Source organism: Lathyrus oleraceus, chromosome 2, assembly GCF_024323335.1.
Source record: "Lathyrus oleraceus cultivar Zhongwan6 chromosome 2, CAAS_Psat_ZW6_1.0, whole genome shotgun sequence".
Classification (NCBI taxonomy): Eukaryota; Viridiplantae; Streptophyta; class Magnoliopsida; order Fabales; family Fabaceae; genus Lathyrus; species Lathyrus oleraceus.
This window is the reverse complement of record NC_066580.1, coordinates 315,284,746-315,296,943: the sequence shown is the minus strand read 5'-3', so window position 1 is coordinate 315,296,943 and position 12,198 is coordinate 315,284,746. Positions and strand designations below refer to the sequence as shown.

General features: G+C 37.5%; 1 long non-coding RNA gene across 1 annotated transcript; it reads left to right on the top strand.

Moving 5' to 3' along the window:
• The first annotated feature begins 9,977 nt into the window (after positions 1 to 9,977).
• LOC127119284 (uncharacterized) lies at positions 9,978 to 11,511 on the top strand. The gene is made up of 2 exons (XR_007802738.1): positions 9,978 to 10,381; positions 11,254 to 11,511. It is a non-coding gene; the product is annotated as an uncharacterized LOC127119284 (long non-coding RNA).
• Positions 11,512 to 12,198: the final 687 nt, after the last annotated feature.

The window sequence follows — 12,198 nt, the reverse complement described above, 5'->3', positions numbered from 1 at the left end:
AACCTTCAAGTCCGGACTTCTCCAATTATCACATGTAATCGGAATATGTTGTCGAACAAGGAAACCAATGTAACTTGCCAACATTGAACCCTTATCTTTTGAAGATAGAATTGATATATGTTTAGATGGACATGTTCCATTGTCGTAGAGGGATACTTTCAAATATCCAGCATCATCATCTACGCGAATGAGGCTTGACGACAATAGAGCATCTCCATCTAAACAAATATCCAGCATCATCATTTTACCTGTAAAAAAGAAAACAATTAAAATCAGATGACAAATGTAAAAACAATTAAAATCATAAAAGTCATTTTACCTGTAATAAAGAAAACAATTAAAATCATTTGACCTGTACCTTTTTCACTAAGTTCTCTTTCTTTTCTTGGTTGGAATATGTTCTACATGTCTCTTAACAACACGGACGGTTGGATTGATCCAAATACCCTCATTATGATCATTTCTAATATATGAATCATTTGATATATTATTCTCATCTTGATCATTTCTGGTAAATGATTCAATCTCAACATCAATATCACCTTGATCTCCAGTGTTTTCATCAATTACTTTGTTGGAAAAAAGAACTATAGACCATTTCGTACTTTTCGGATCATTGACATAGAACACTTGTCTAGCTTGAGAGGCTAGAATAAAAGACTCATCTTTGTATCCCACCCTATTAAGATCCACTTGCAAAAATCCTGACTTATCCATTCGAATGCCATTATTATTTTCAACCCACTTGCAACCAAATATAGGAATCTGAAACTTCTCATAATCAAACACCCAAATGCGCTCGATAACACCAAAATACGACAGATTTGCAAATTTGGGGTTTAAGTCCTTCACACTTGATATGTGCATTGCTTCAGCTACCACGGTGACACCACTATTCTGCATAGTACTTTTATCATCTTGTTCTTTGGTATAAAATGTGTATCCATTAATCGCGTATGCGCTATAAGAAAAAATATGGAAACTTGGACCATATGCTAAGCATCTCAACCTTTCTGTTATTGAAGCGGGATCTGAATAATACTTTGAATAAATATGATCCTTAAACCAAGGTATAAAACATCGATTGTGCTCTCGTACTATCCAATTTTCATTTCTATTGGGATTTAAACCTCGGAGAACATCCTTGTGAATTTCAACATACGGCTCAACCTCATTCTCATTGTGCAGAACATACAAATGCACATGATCCCGTTCGACCCTTGTTACTGCCACGATTTTATTTCCAATTAGATTTTTTCCTTCTTTCTTTTCGACAAGCTGAGACTTGGGGAGTCCGATTGACTGAACATTAGACAAATATTCAGTACAAAACTCAATCGCTTCTTTAACAATGTATCTTTCAACCATACAACCTTCTGGTCGACTTCGGTTCTTCACGTACCCTTTTAATATTTTCATATAACGTTCAACAGGGTACATCCATCTCATATAAGCTGGTCCACACAATTGTGTCTCTTTCACAAGATGAACAACTAGATGTACCATTATGTCAAAAAATGATGGAGGAAAAAACATTTCAAGCTCACACAAAGTAATAACGATTTCTTTTTGCAACATTGGTAAGATCGCAGGATTGATCACCTTACTGCAAATTGACTTGAAGAAAGAACACAACTTAGTTATAGAGCTTCTTACTTTTTCTGGAAGAATAGAACGTATACCTATTGGGAGAAAATGTTCCATTATAACATGGCAATCATGGGTCTTTAAACTCTTTAACTTGAGGTCTTTCATAGACACAAGTCTTCTAATATCTGAAGAGTACCCTTCTGGAACTTTAACTTCACTTAGAAACTTACACAATGTTTTTTTCTCCTTTCTAGATAGAGTATAAGCAGCAGGCGGTAGATATGTTCGTTTTCCTTTCTTCAAGGGTCCTAATTCAGTTCTTATTCCCATCGCTATCAAGTCCTTTCTTGCCTTAAGGCCATCCTTAGACTTTCCTTGTATATTGAGTAACGTGCCAATAACACTTTCAAATACATTTTTTTCAATATGCATAACATCAAGAAAATGTCTCACATACAAGGACTTCCAATACGGCAATTCAAAAAAAACTGACCTCTTCTTCCACCCACTTTTGACAAGTGTGTGGGCAAAAGGCTTGCCAAACTGAGTATCCAAATCTTTCACCTTTTCAAAAATTTGATCACCCGTCAATATAGGTGGAGCTCTGCCTTGTTCTGTCTCTCCATTGAACGCCTTTCTCCATCCACGGTAGTGATGATTTGAATTTAAGAATCTCCGATGACCGAGAAAGACATTCTTCTGACCAAACTCCAAGCGCTTCCAATCTGTTTTATCTTCACAAACAGGACACGCACATTGACCTTTTATGCTATACCCTGATAGATTTCCGTATGCTGGAAAATCATTAATTGTGCCAAACAACATCGCCCTCAAGTTGAAACTTTCTTTCCTATATCCATCATAAACCTCCACACCGGTCTCCCACAAAATCTTTAAATCTTCGATTAAGGGCTTCAAGTACACGTCTATGTCATTCCCTGGTTGTTTAGGTCCAGAAATCAACATAGACAACATCATGTACTTACGCTTCATACATAGCCATGGAGGTAGGTTATAAATCATAATAATCACAGGCCATGTACTGTGTGAGATACTCTGGATACCGTGTGGGTTCATTCCATCAGTAGATAATGCCAAGCGAAGGTTTCTTGATTCTTCTCCAAATTCAGGATAATCATTATCAATTTTCAACCACTGTGGTGAATCTGCCGGATGTCGATACTTTCCATCTATAATTCTTTCATCTGCATGCCAGGTTAAGTGTCTTGAATCGGTTTCACTACGAAACATGCGTCTAAATCTCGGAATAATAGGAAAATACCACAAGACCTTTGCTGGAGACAACTTGTTCTTATATCGCGAGACACCGCATTTAGGACACTCATTTAACGATGCATACTCATTTCGAAACAAAACGCAATCGTTTGGACATGCATGTATCTTATCATAGCTCATGCCAATAGAGCACAACATCTTTTTGGTCTCATATGTTCGATTGGGAAGAACATTATCCTCAGGAAGCATATCTTTCAAAAGGGCTAATAACTCTGTGAAACTTTTATCCGACCACCCATTGCCCGCCTTTAAGTTGTACAACTTTAATACCGCAGACAATCTTGTGAATTTAGTGCAACCATCATACAAAGGTTTCTCTGCATCACTTACCAACCTCTCAAACATTTCGGGACAATCCTTAAGATCTTCTTCAAGTGCTTCTGCAATCTCTTCAACTCGATCACAATCGTATGTATCTGCGCCACTATAGTTTGAGGCATAGGTCGTACTATCCCCCGGTTCAACATTCTCGTTACTTTTCTCACCATGCAAATTCCAACATGTATAACTTCGATCAATTCCATGCCTCATTAGATGCGATGTCAACTGAACTGCGTCAACCCGTTTCCCATAACAACAACCCAAGCAAGGACATATCATTCTACTGGGGTCTTCGGCGTGCGCAACGGCAAACTTAACGAATTCTGATACCCCATTCTCGTACTCTCTCGACAACCGATTGGAAGACATCCATGTATTATCCATTACTAATTAGAATAAATAAAAAACAATTTCAGAAGAGTTCAAACACATTTGGACCTAGGTTTCTAATGATACTGGTGTTGACACAAAATCAGATGTTCATAGGTCGTATAACCCATTGCATCCGCAATCATGGTCACTAAAAACCAACCGTCAATTTCCTAGTGCATCCGCTATCATGGTCGAAACAAACGTAGAAGGAGGAAACGCGCAGTAATAAGGTAAAACAGAAATTGGGCAAAGCTAAAACAAAGCAATAACATAAAACGGTAATTGGGAAAAGCGTGTACCTTTGATTGGTAGAAGGAGGAAACGCGCATGTAGATCTAACAGAGGTGGAAGGAAAACGCCTCAGAACCCTAACGTGAAAAAGAACGCTAATAACAGATAGTGAAATAACAAAACGCGCAGTATGTTATAATTTTAATGTTTACTAAAGGAGATATTAGAGGGCGCTTGTGGAAAAAAAGCGCCCTCTAAAGGGGGCCTAAGAGGGCGCTTATGAAAGCGCTCTCTAAGGCTTTCCAGAAGCGCTTTATAAACTGGAAATGTACATGGACTTAGAGAGCGCTTTTTCAAAAGCGCCCTCTAAGGGTAACCTTAGAGGGCGCTTTCACAAAAGCGCCCTCTATTGTTGTCCCTCCATTTTTTTTTTGGCTTCACTTTAGAGGGCGCTTTGTTACAAAAGCGCCCTCTAAAGGGGGCCTAAGAGGGCGCTTCTAAAAGCGCTCTCTAAGGCTTTCCAAAAGCGCTTTATAAACTGGAAATGCACATGGACTTATAGAGCGCTTTTTTAAAAGCGCCCTCTAAGGGTAACCTTAGAGGGCGCTTTTTATCTCCTCCTTATTTTTTCGCTTCACCTTAGAGGGCGCTTTATTACAAAAGCGCCCTCTAAAGTGCGCTGTCTATTCCAGTTGTTCGCTCCTTATTTTTTCTCTTCACTTTAGAGTGCGCTTTTGTAATAAAGCGCCCTCTAAGGGGCGCTGTCTATTCCAGTTTTTTGGCGTAGTGTTTAAAACCAAAAGGCACGTTTCCAAAGAGGTTACCATGGAATACCATGGATATTTAGGGTGCTAATACCTACCCTATGCATAACTAACCCCCAGGCCCTTGTTCTCTTTTTATTAGTTTTTGTCTTTAAACTTATTCTTGTTTTGTTCGTACTTTTTCCCTCTTCCTTTGGAAACAATAAAAGCGCGATAACGACTCTTGATTTGTGAGTTAAGTTAATCGATAACTTAATCTCAATTTTATTACCTCTATACCATAGTATGACTAGTATGCACAAGTCCTTCAGGCCAGATAAGGACAAAGCATCCTGAAACCGTTCCACATTCGGCTAAGGCAAGCCAGTAGTCTTCCGTCAGTGTTTAATAAACTTCAGTGGATCACGATCCTAAAAAAATAAAAATCAATGTCACAAACTTGTCAATTAAAATAAACGTAAATTAAAAAGAATGAATCTAACTAATGTTACCTCTCTGTCCCAAATGTCTAGAAGTATGTTCTGGGTACAAAGGTGAAGCTACGCGAAAAAATACCTTAGCACATTACACGATCGATGATATAATAGAGTCGCCATCAAACTTTATTTATTACCGAAGGAAAGGGAAAATATCGATAACACCCGGGGGAAGAGAAAAAGGGTAAGAAAATCGGTTATGCAAGGGGAAGGTAATAGCATCCCTCACATCCATCGTACTTAAGGGGAACCGTTTTGATTGTTCTTTGCTCGAACGAGTGTTATTATCTAAAGATTACTCGCAACAGGATAAAGGGAAAAGGAGAAAGAATAGATAAAGTGCTAGGAGAGGATTAAGGCTCTCATGCCTACGTATCCTTATAGGGAAATAAGGAATTCAGAGCTCCGTAATTCATAGAACTAATGGTGGGAGATGAAATAAGTTGTGATAAACGTATGGTTTGAACCAAATGATAATGTTATTTGAACCCATAGGGTAGGTATATCTGAACCAAAGAGGAAACTGACATCAAGTCAAAAAATAAGGGTTTTGCCTATACAAGGACTTATAAGGACACAAAAGGAAATGTATGTTTATACAAGACACACAACTCTTGGATCAGAGGCGGGCATTGGTTATTGGTCCAAAAATATGTATGGAACTCAAAGAAATAGTGTATTTGGTTCAAAAAGAAAGTATATCACTGAGGTGGGTGATGATGTTTTGAATGAAGGTATTGAATATCGAATAATGGAAGGTGAATGGTAGGATAGAGAGGTAATGGATAAATAAATGTGTTTGCAGAGGATTTGAATTCTCATGCCTAAGTATTCCCACCGTGCAATGAGAAAGTCAGAGCTTCGTAGTTCAGGGAACTAATGTGAAACAAAGAAAGAAAAAGTTGATTGGGTTACCAAAAGGCGAAGCAAATTGCTTGAATAATAAAAGTGTGGCATTAACCAATATATGGTATTTAGCCAAAGTGAGAAAAGAACAAGTTTTGTTGAATTTGTGAAGGCATGGTCTGAACCAAGGATGCTACCAAAGTTTGTGACTCTACATGGTAGGAGAAGATGTTTGCCAAGGTCTGCCACCCTACAAGATAACATGAGAGAAAGACATAATCCGTAACTGCATTAGGTAGGATAAGAAAAGGTCAAAGTTTGTAACTCTATAATGAAGTACATGTTTGTCAAAGTTTGTAACTTTGTAGGGCAAAGTGCAATGATATGTGCCACAGCCTGTAACTGCACAAGGAAAAGGGAAATGAATACCAAAGTCTGCAACTCTATAAGGAAAAGAGAAATGATGGCATAGTATGAAACTTTATAAGAAAAGGAAGAAGTAGTCAGGGTCTTTAACCCTATAAGCATAATGAGTGAATGCCAAAGTCTGTAACTTTATAGGTAGAAAGAAATGGGGCTTTACCAAAGTCTATAACTGTATAGGCAAAAGCAAAGTTGCCAGAGTCTGTAAATCTATAGGGAAAAAGAGAGATTTACACAGTGTGTAACTCTGTAGGGCAAGGAAAAAGAAGGTCAAAGTCTGTCACTTTATAGGCAAAGAAAAGAGGATGCCAAAGTCTGCAACTATATAGGCATTACATGCAGTAATTGATTAAGAGATGGGTGTGTGACCATGAGGTGATGAACCTAAGAGATGTATGGATATCAAGGAGGGGAGTATGACACTAGATCCAAAGAGGAAAGTGTAGTTGACATAGAATTGTAATGTTGCAATGTATAAGAGCTTTCCTGAAGAAGACCTACTCAATTACCTGATTCAGATTGTGCTAAAATCTAAGAGTAGAGGTGAATACTCTGAGCAACTAGGTCATTTGTTCCGTATCCTAAGATATTCAGAATGAGGATATGAATGCTCCCTCTCACCCTTTCTCTATTGCTTATGGCTTATGTCATGGAATCCTTATCATAATTGACAACTTCCTGGAGAGAAATCTTGTTGATCCAGATGATGCAATGTTTCTTGTGAATAAAGACACTTAACAATCATTTGATTCAAATTGCATTAAAGTCTATGTGTAGCGGGGTATTCGTTACCATTAGAGATATTGACTAAATCCAAGGTAAATCATACAAGTCGAGTCGCCACCGCACTTCTATTTATCCAAAGGAATGGTTAGAAAGCGAACAAAAACCTAAAAGTTTTATCGAACCAAAAACTAGTAAAAATGTCAGAGATCTGGGCAAGGGGGTTGATTATGCAATGGGAAAGTGTTAGGCACCCAAAGCATCCTAGGTACTCCTAGGGAGCCCTTTTCACATTTGTTGCAAAGGTTGATGTTTTTTTTTTGAAAATTTATTTGTGCAAACATGATTGAAGGGATGAGAAAAGCGTGTATGTTTATCTAATGTACTACTTACTAAAAGAAGGGTCAAAAGAAAATGACTCGCACGGACGTCGCATCCACTGCATACGTATCTCATCTGAATCTGAGAATCAGAGTCTTCGTAGCTCGGCTACCTATGGGTTAAAGAGGAGTGTGCTCGCTAAGACATCGCGTCTTATGCCTACGTATCTCATCTGGGATGAAAATCAGAGCAAAACGTAGTTCGACTAACTACGGGGTAAGGGTTGTGTTTTGGGGTGAACGACGTTACTACGCAATCTACCGGATGCTCGACCTTTGGAGACTTACTCGCCTGTAGTAGAAGGAGATAACGTGTTCTTAGGAGAAGAAAAATCAATGAGTTGTTTGCGTTTTAGGAACGCTCATGCAAAAGGGCAGTCCTAGATGAAGGAACCGCGCAACCTTAATTGACATGCCTCGAGAGGCTATACGAAACCTAAGAAAGCGGTAAAATGCGGGAAAAATAAAGGGATCGAGAGATCTACCGTACGAATAAAGATCCGAAGTAACAACAATTAAAGAGATAAGAAACCCAGAGATCTCTCAAGCTAGCACCATCAAAGAAAGTGAGTCAGTACAGGTAATCGGAATAAACCTCCAGGTGGTATCCCACAAATAAAGTGGAACACCAGGCAAGCCATCTCTGCAAGAGTCATATGAGCCCTCACAAAAAAAAACTCAACAAACAGGTTAGAGAAACAAGATAGGGTAATCAAGAGTTGCCCCCAAATCAAAATGTAACCACATGAATCATGCCATTAAAATTCACAAAAAGCAACCAAGGGTAGGAGGCCTAAACCTCTTGTCAAACACATGCATCAAAAAGGGTATCAAATTCACCCATAATACCTCATACATCAGAGCATTCAAATTAAAAGCATAAAGTAATGGGAATAAGGCAAACCTGACTGGAGAGATCGAATGAAATTGAATTGCCCGGTTGGGTTTGCAAAGCAATCTGAGGGTTTATATGAGAGGGAATTGGTTCTTTGCCGATGAGTTCCCTTCAGTCTCTGGAGGTTGCTCTGAACTCTGTTAACTCTTCTCTCACTATCTTTTTCCCTGCCAGGGTTATAGGAATAAAATGGCCTTTTGTTTCACTGAAACTCTGAATTTATAACCTGATTTTTGTGGACCTGTGGGCTCAAATGAGAGAGGCCCAAGTCCAATTTTTTTTTGTTATATTTTATTTATTTATTTATTTATTTATTCGTTTTTTTTTTTTCGTTTTTCATTTTTTTTTTAAAACACGTGGGCTTCGCCTAGCGAGCATGATAGTTTAAGAAATTCCTCTGAGCGTAGGTGATTCTGGTGGCTTTTCTTGGGACTTGCTAGGCGACCCATTCTGCTCGCCTAGCGAGCATGACAGCTCATGAACAAACTTTTTCTCCTTCAAGATTAACGTTTTGACTGACGAATAGACCCCATTTGAACCTGTTGGAAGTATCTCAAGCCATTCCCTTGTGTTGACTGATCATCTAAATAGAACCCACAAAGTGTCTTAGATGATACTCAAGCTTCAAACAAAAGATGTTAGTGACACATTTTTGTGCTTTTGGTTAGTAAACAAAAGTAAGAGAAACAATGATGTATAATTCAAGCATGCTTGGTGATCTCAAACCAATCACAAGGAGTCCCACCCAAAGGCAAAGGGAACCAAGATGCTAAAGATCCTTGAGGCAATGCAGATGCAATGTTATGATGCCATGAGGGATCTTAGGGTCAAAATTGGGGTCTTACACTATGAATATAGGTGAATACTCTGAGCAATTGGTTCATTCGTCCCATACCCAAAGATATTCAGAATGAGGATAAGAATGCTCCCTTTCACCCCTTCGATATTGCTTAAGGATCATGACACACAAATTGAATCATGATTGACAAGTGTTGATACACCTTTGTTGTGCTTGAATAGAAGTCCACTCTGTCTGCAATGTGAATGCCTTGTACTGACTTGAAGTCTTGAACTTGGATCTGAGTCTTCAGGTTTTGAACTCCCGAGGTCCAGTACAACTTGAACACAAGGGACTTTCCCTATCAAGTGATCAAGGGTCTTTTGATCACTTGAAGAGGTTTGAGGAATTGAGCACGTATCAAAGAATTTGGTTGATCAAAGTAAATTTTGATCAATACAATCAATGGGAATGAGAAAGATAAATTGAATCATATAAACAACCTAATGAATTAATTATTCAATCATATACCAATTGATTCTACACAAACCCTAAACCAAGGGAACATGCATAGCAAGATATTTCTAAATCCTAGGGGTAACAATGTCAATGTACCAAAATTGATCAATTAGGTATTAATTTCTAACATCAAAAATTTAGTTATTATTTAATTAAATCTAATTAATCCTAATTAAATCTAATTACATTAGGTGATTAAAAATATTAAGCTAACCTAATTAACCTAATATTAATTATAACAAATTGATTTCATACATAAAATATAAAAATCAGAAATGCAAAATCAATTAAAAACAATTGAAACAAAAAATAAAATAGAATTATGTGGAAATGGAGGAGGCAGGGGTGTATAGGTAGATCGAATGTGTGAATTAGAAAAACGCTTGGCCTCAAGCCCAAACTCCAATAAGCAAAACACGGATCCAAGTCCACGCATCTCTTCGTTGCAACATCGATGAACCTTCGCTTCATTCACTGAATTGCATTCTCTCCTTCTCATTTCAAACGTTCAAGCGAAAGCCATGAACGACTCCACATCTGGATCCATGTTTAATCACCATCACCAAAATCCTCCCTAAAATTGAATTCATCATTCTTCTTCACCAAATCTAAATTGATGAATCCACCGAAATCAAGTTCTCCAATCAACGCAGGATCGTGACGAATCGTGGATATGTTCAAGAGATTTGCATCGATAATATAAGCAAGAAGCAGAAGAAAACTCGCCAAACAAAAATTTCGACGCGGTGGCTCTCCGGTGATTTCAGGTACTGACTTCTCCTTCCTCTTTCCCTTTGTTCTTCTTCTTCTTCTCTTCAACATTGATGCTACGTGAGAGTTCAAGAGAGAACGTGTTGTGAGGAATCAGAGGGCTTTGTGAGAATTGAAGAGTGAATGTAAAAAAAATGGTTCTGAAAATGCAGGGAGATTGTTTTATATATGATTCTCGATTTTATAGAGTGAAACTGTGTTAAATCTCAGAGGTGTAAAATGGTTAGCTGTCAAAAACTCGGTTAGATTAGGGTTAGTTGAATGTGATTTCTGTTAGTTAGCATTTGCAAAATTAAGCTGAGCCTTGTGAAATTCAGTTAAACGAAGCTTATGAAGTGGTTCGCAATTAGTTACAGTGAAGTCTCTTGTGCTTATGTTAAGAAATTATGCATGTTGAAATTGTTTTAATTTTCGGTGATTCATTTTCATCGACCTGCTTGGACATGTGTTAATTATGCTGTTGAAAAAACTGGACTGTATATGGAATTGTGTTATGGAATGTTTCATTGCTAATCCTTTGAAGGTTGAATTAATGGACTGTGTATGGAATGTTTGAATTGAAGGAATGCTAAACCTTTGCATTTCTGTTACATGTGTTAGTGCATTGATTAACAACATATTCGAAACCAAATGGCAATTGTTATGTAGTAGTTAAATTGAGGTTAAAAATAATGAGTAATTGGTAATTGTTATGTTAGGGTTTCATTCATTCATGTAAAACGTTAGTAATGAAAACATTAAATGAATTGCCTTGTGTTGATTTTTGTGTTAAAATATGATGTGCATTAAACAAAATTATGCTTGGTGATCTAATTGTGTCAAATATGAGTTACATGACTTGGCTTGGTGGCATTGAGTTTTGACCAAGGTGTGACATCAAGGGAAGAATAAAATGGGTATGGGCTTGAAGATGAAGATGAGGTGGTGGTGATTAAGACTTAGGAATAAGTGGTTGACTTTAATCAACTAGTTGACCAAAAAGTCAATAATTGACCATAGTCAACTGTAGATTAGAATGTGGTTTTTCATGATGTAATTGTATGAACTTGTAAAAATGCACCTTTGATGACTTGTAATGTGGAGAACTTCTTGATATGAATAAAACTTGGTTTGTTCTTAAAATAAACATGACTTTTATGACTTGTTCAAATACCTTTCCATCAAGCAAAAATGAATCAAACTTTGATCTTGAATCTTAAACAAGGATCTTGAACTTGTATGTTGGATAAAACAATAAACCCTTGAAATGAAAGGAAACATGAGTTTTGATTAAGAACGTTGAAATTTTGGACATTAATCTTTGAATAAATCATAATTTATGACTTGGATCTAACCCCCCAAAAATGGACTAATGCAATGACCAAAGTCCCAAAAAGAGGTTGACTAGTCAAAATTCAACTTTCATAGTTGTCCATCCATACTTGCAATCCCTAGTTAAACTCCAATACCAAGATATAATCCACATGACCCATTAGGTGCCAACAAACAAGAATTAAGGTTTTGGTTAATCACAAGTCCAAAAGTCAACCAACATGGCACATATGTACCAACTATCCCTGATTAGGATTTCATCTAATCAAGGTCTTCAAACCAAGCACAAAGCTCCACAACCAACTTCCTAACACATGGGCCAAAAATTAGGGTTTGGATGATCAAATCAAAGCTCATGAGGTCAATCACATGTAGAGTCAAGAATTAGGGTTTTGATGCACAAATGAATACCAAGTTGTGATCTCCATGAACCAAAGTTCCAAAGATCAAGAAATTAGGGTTTCACCCCATATAATCCAAATGGCGAGAAATACCACAATCC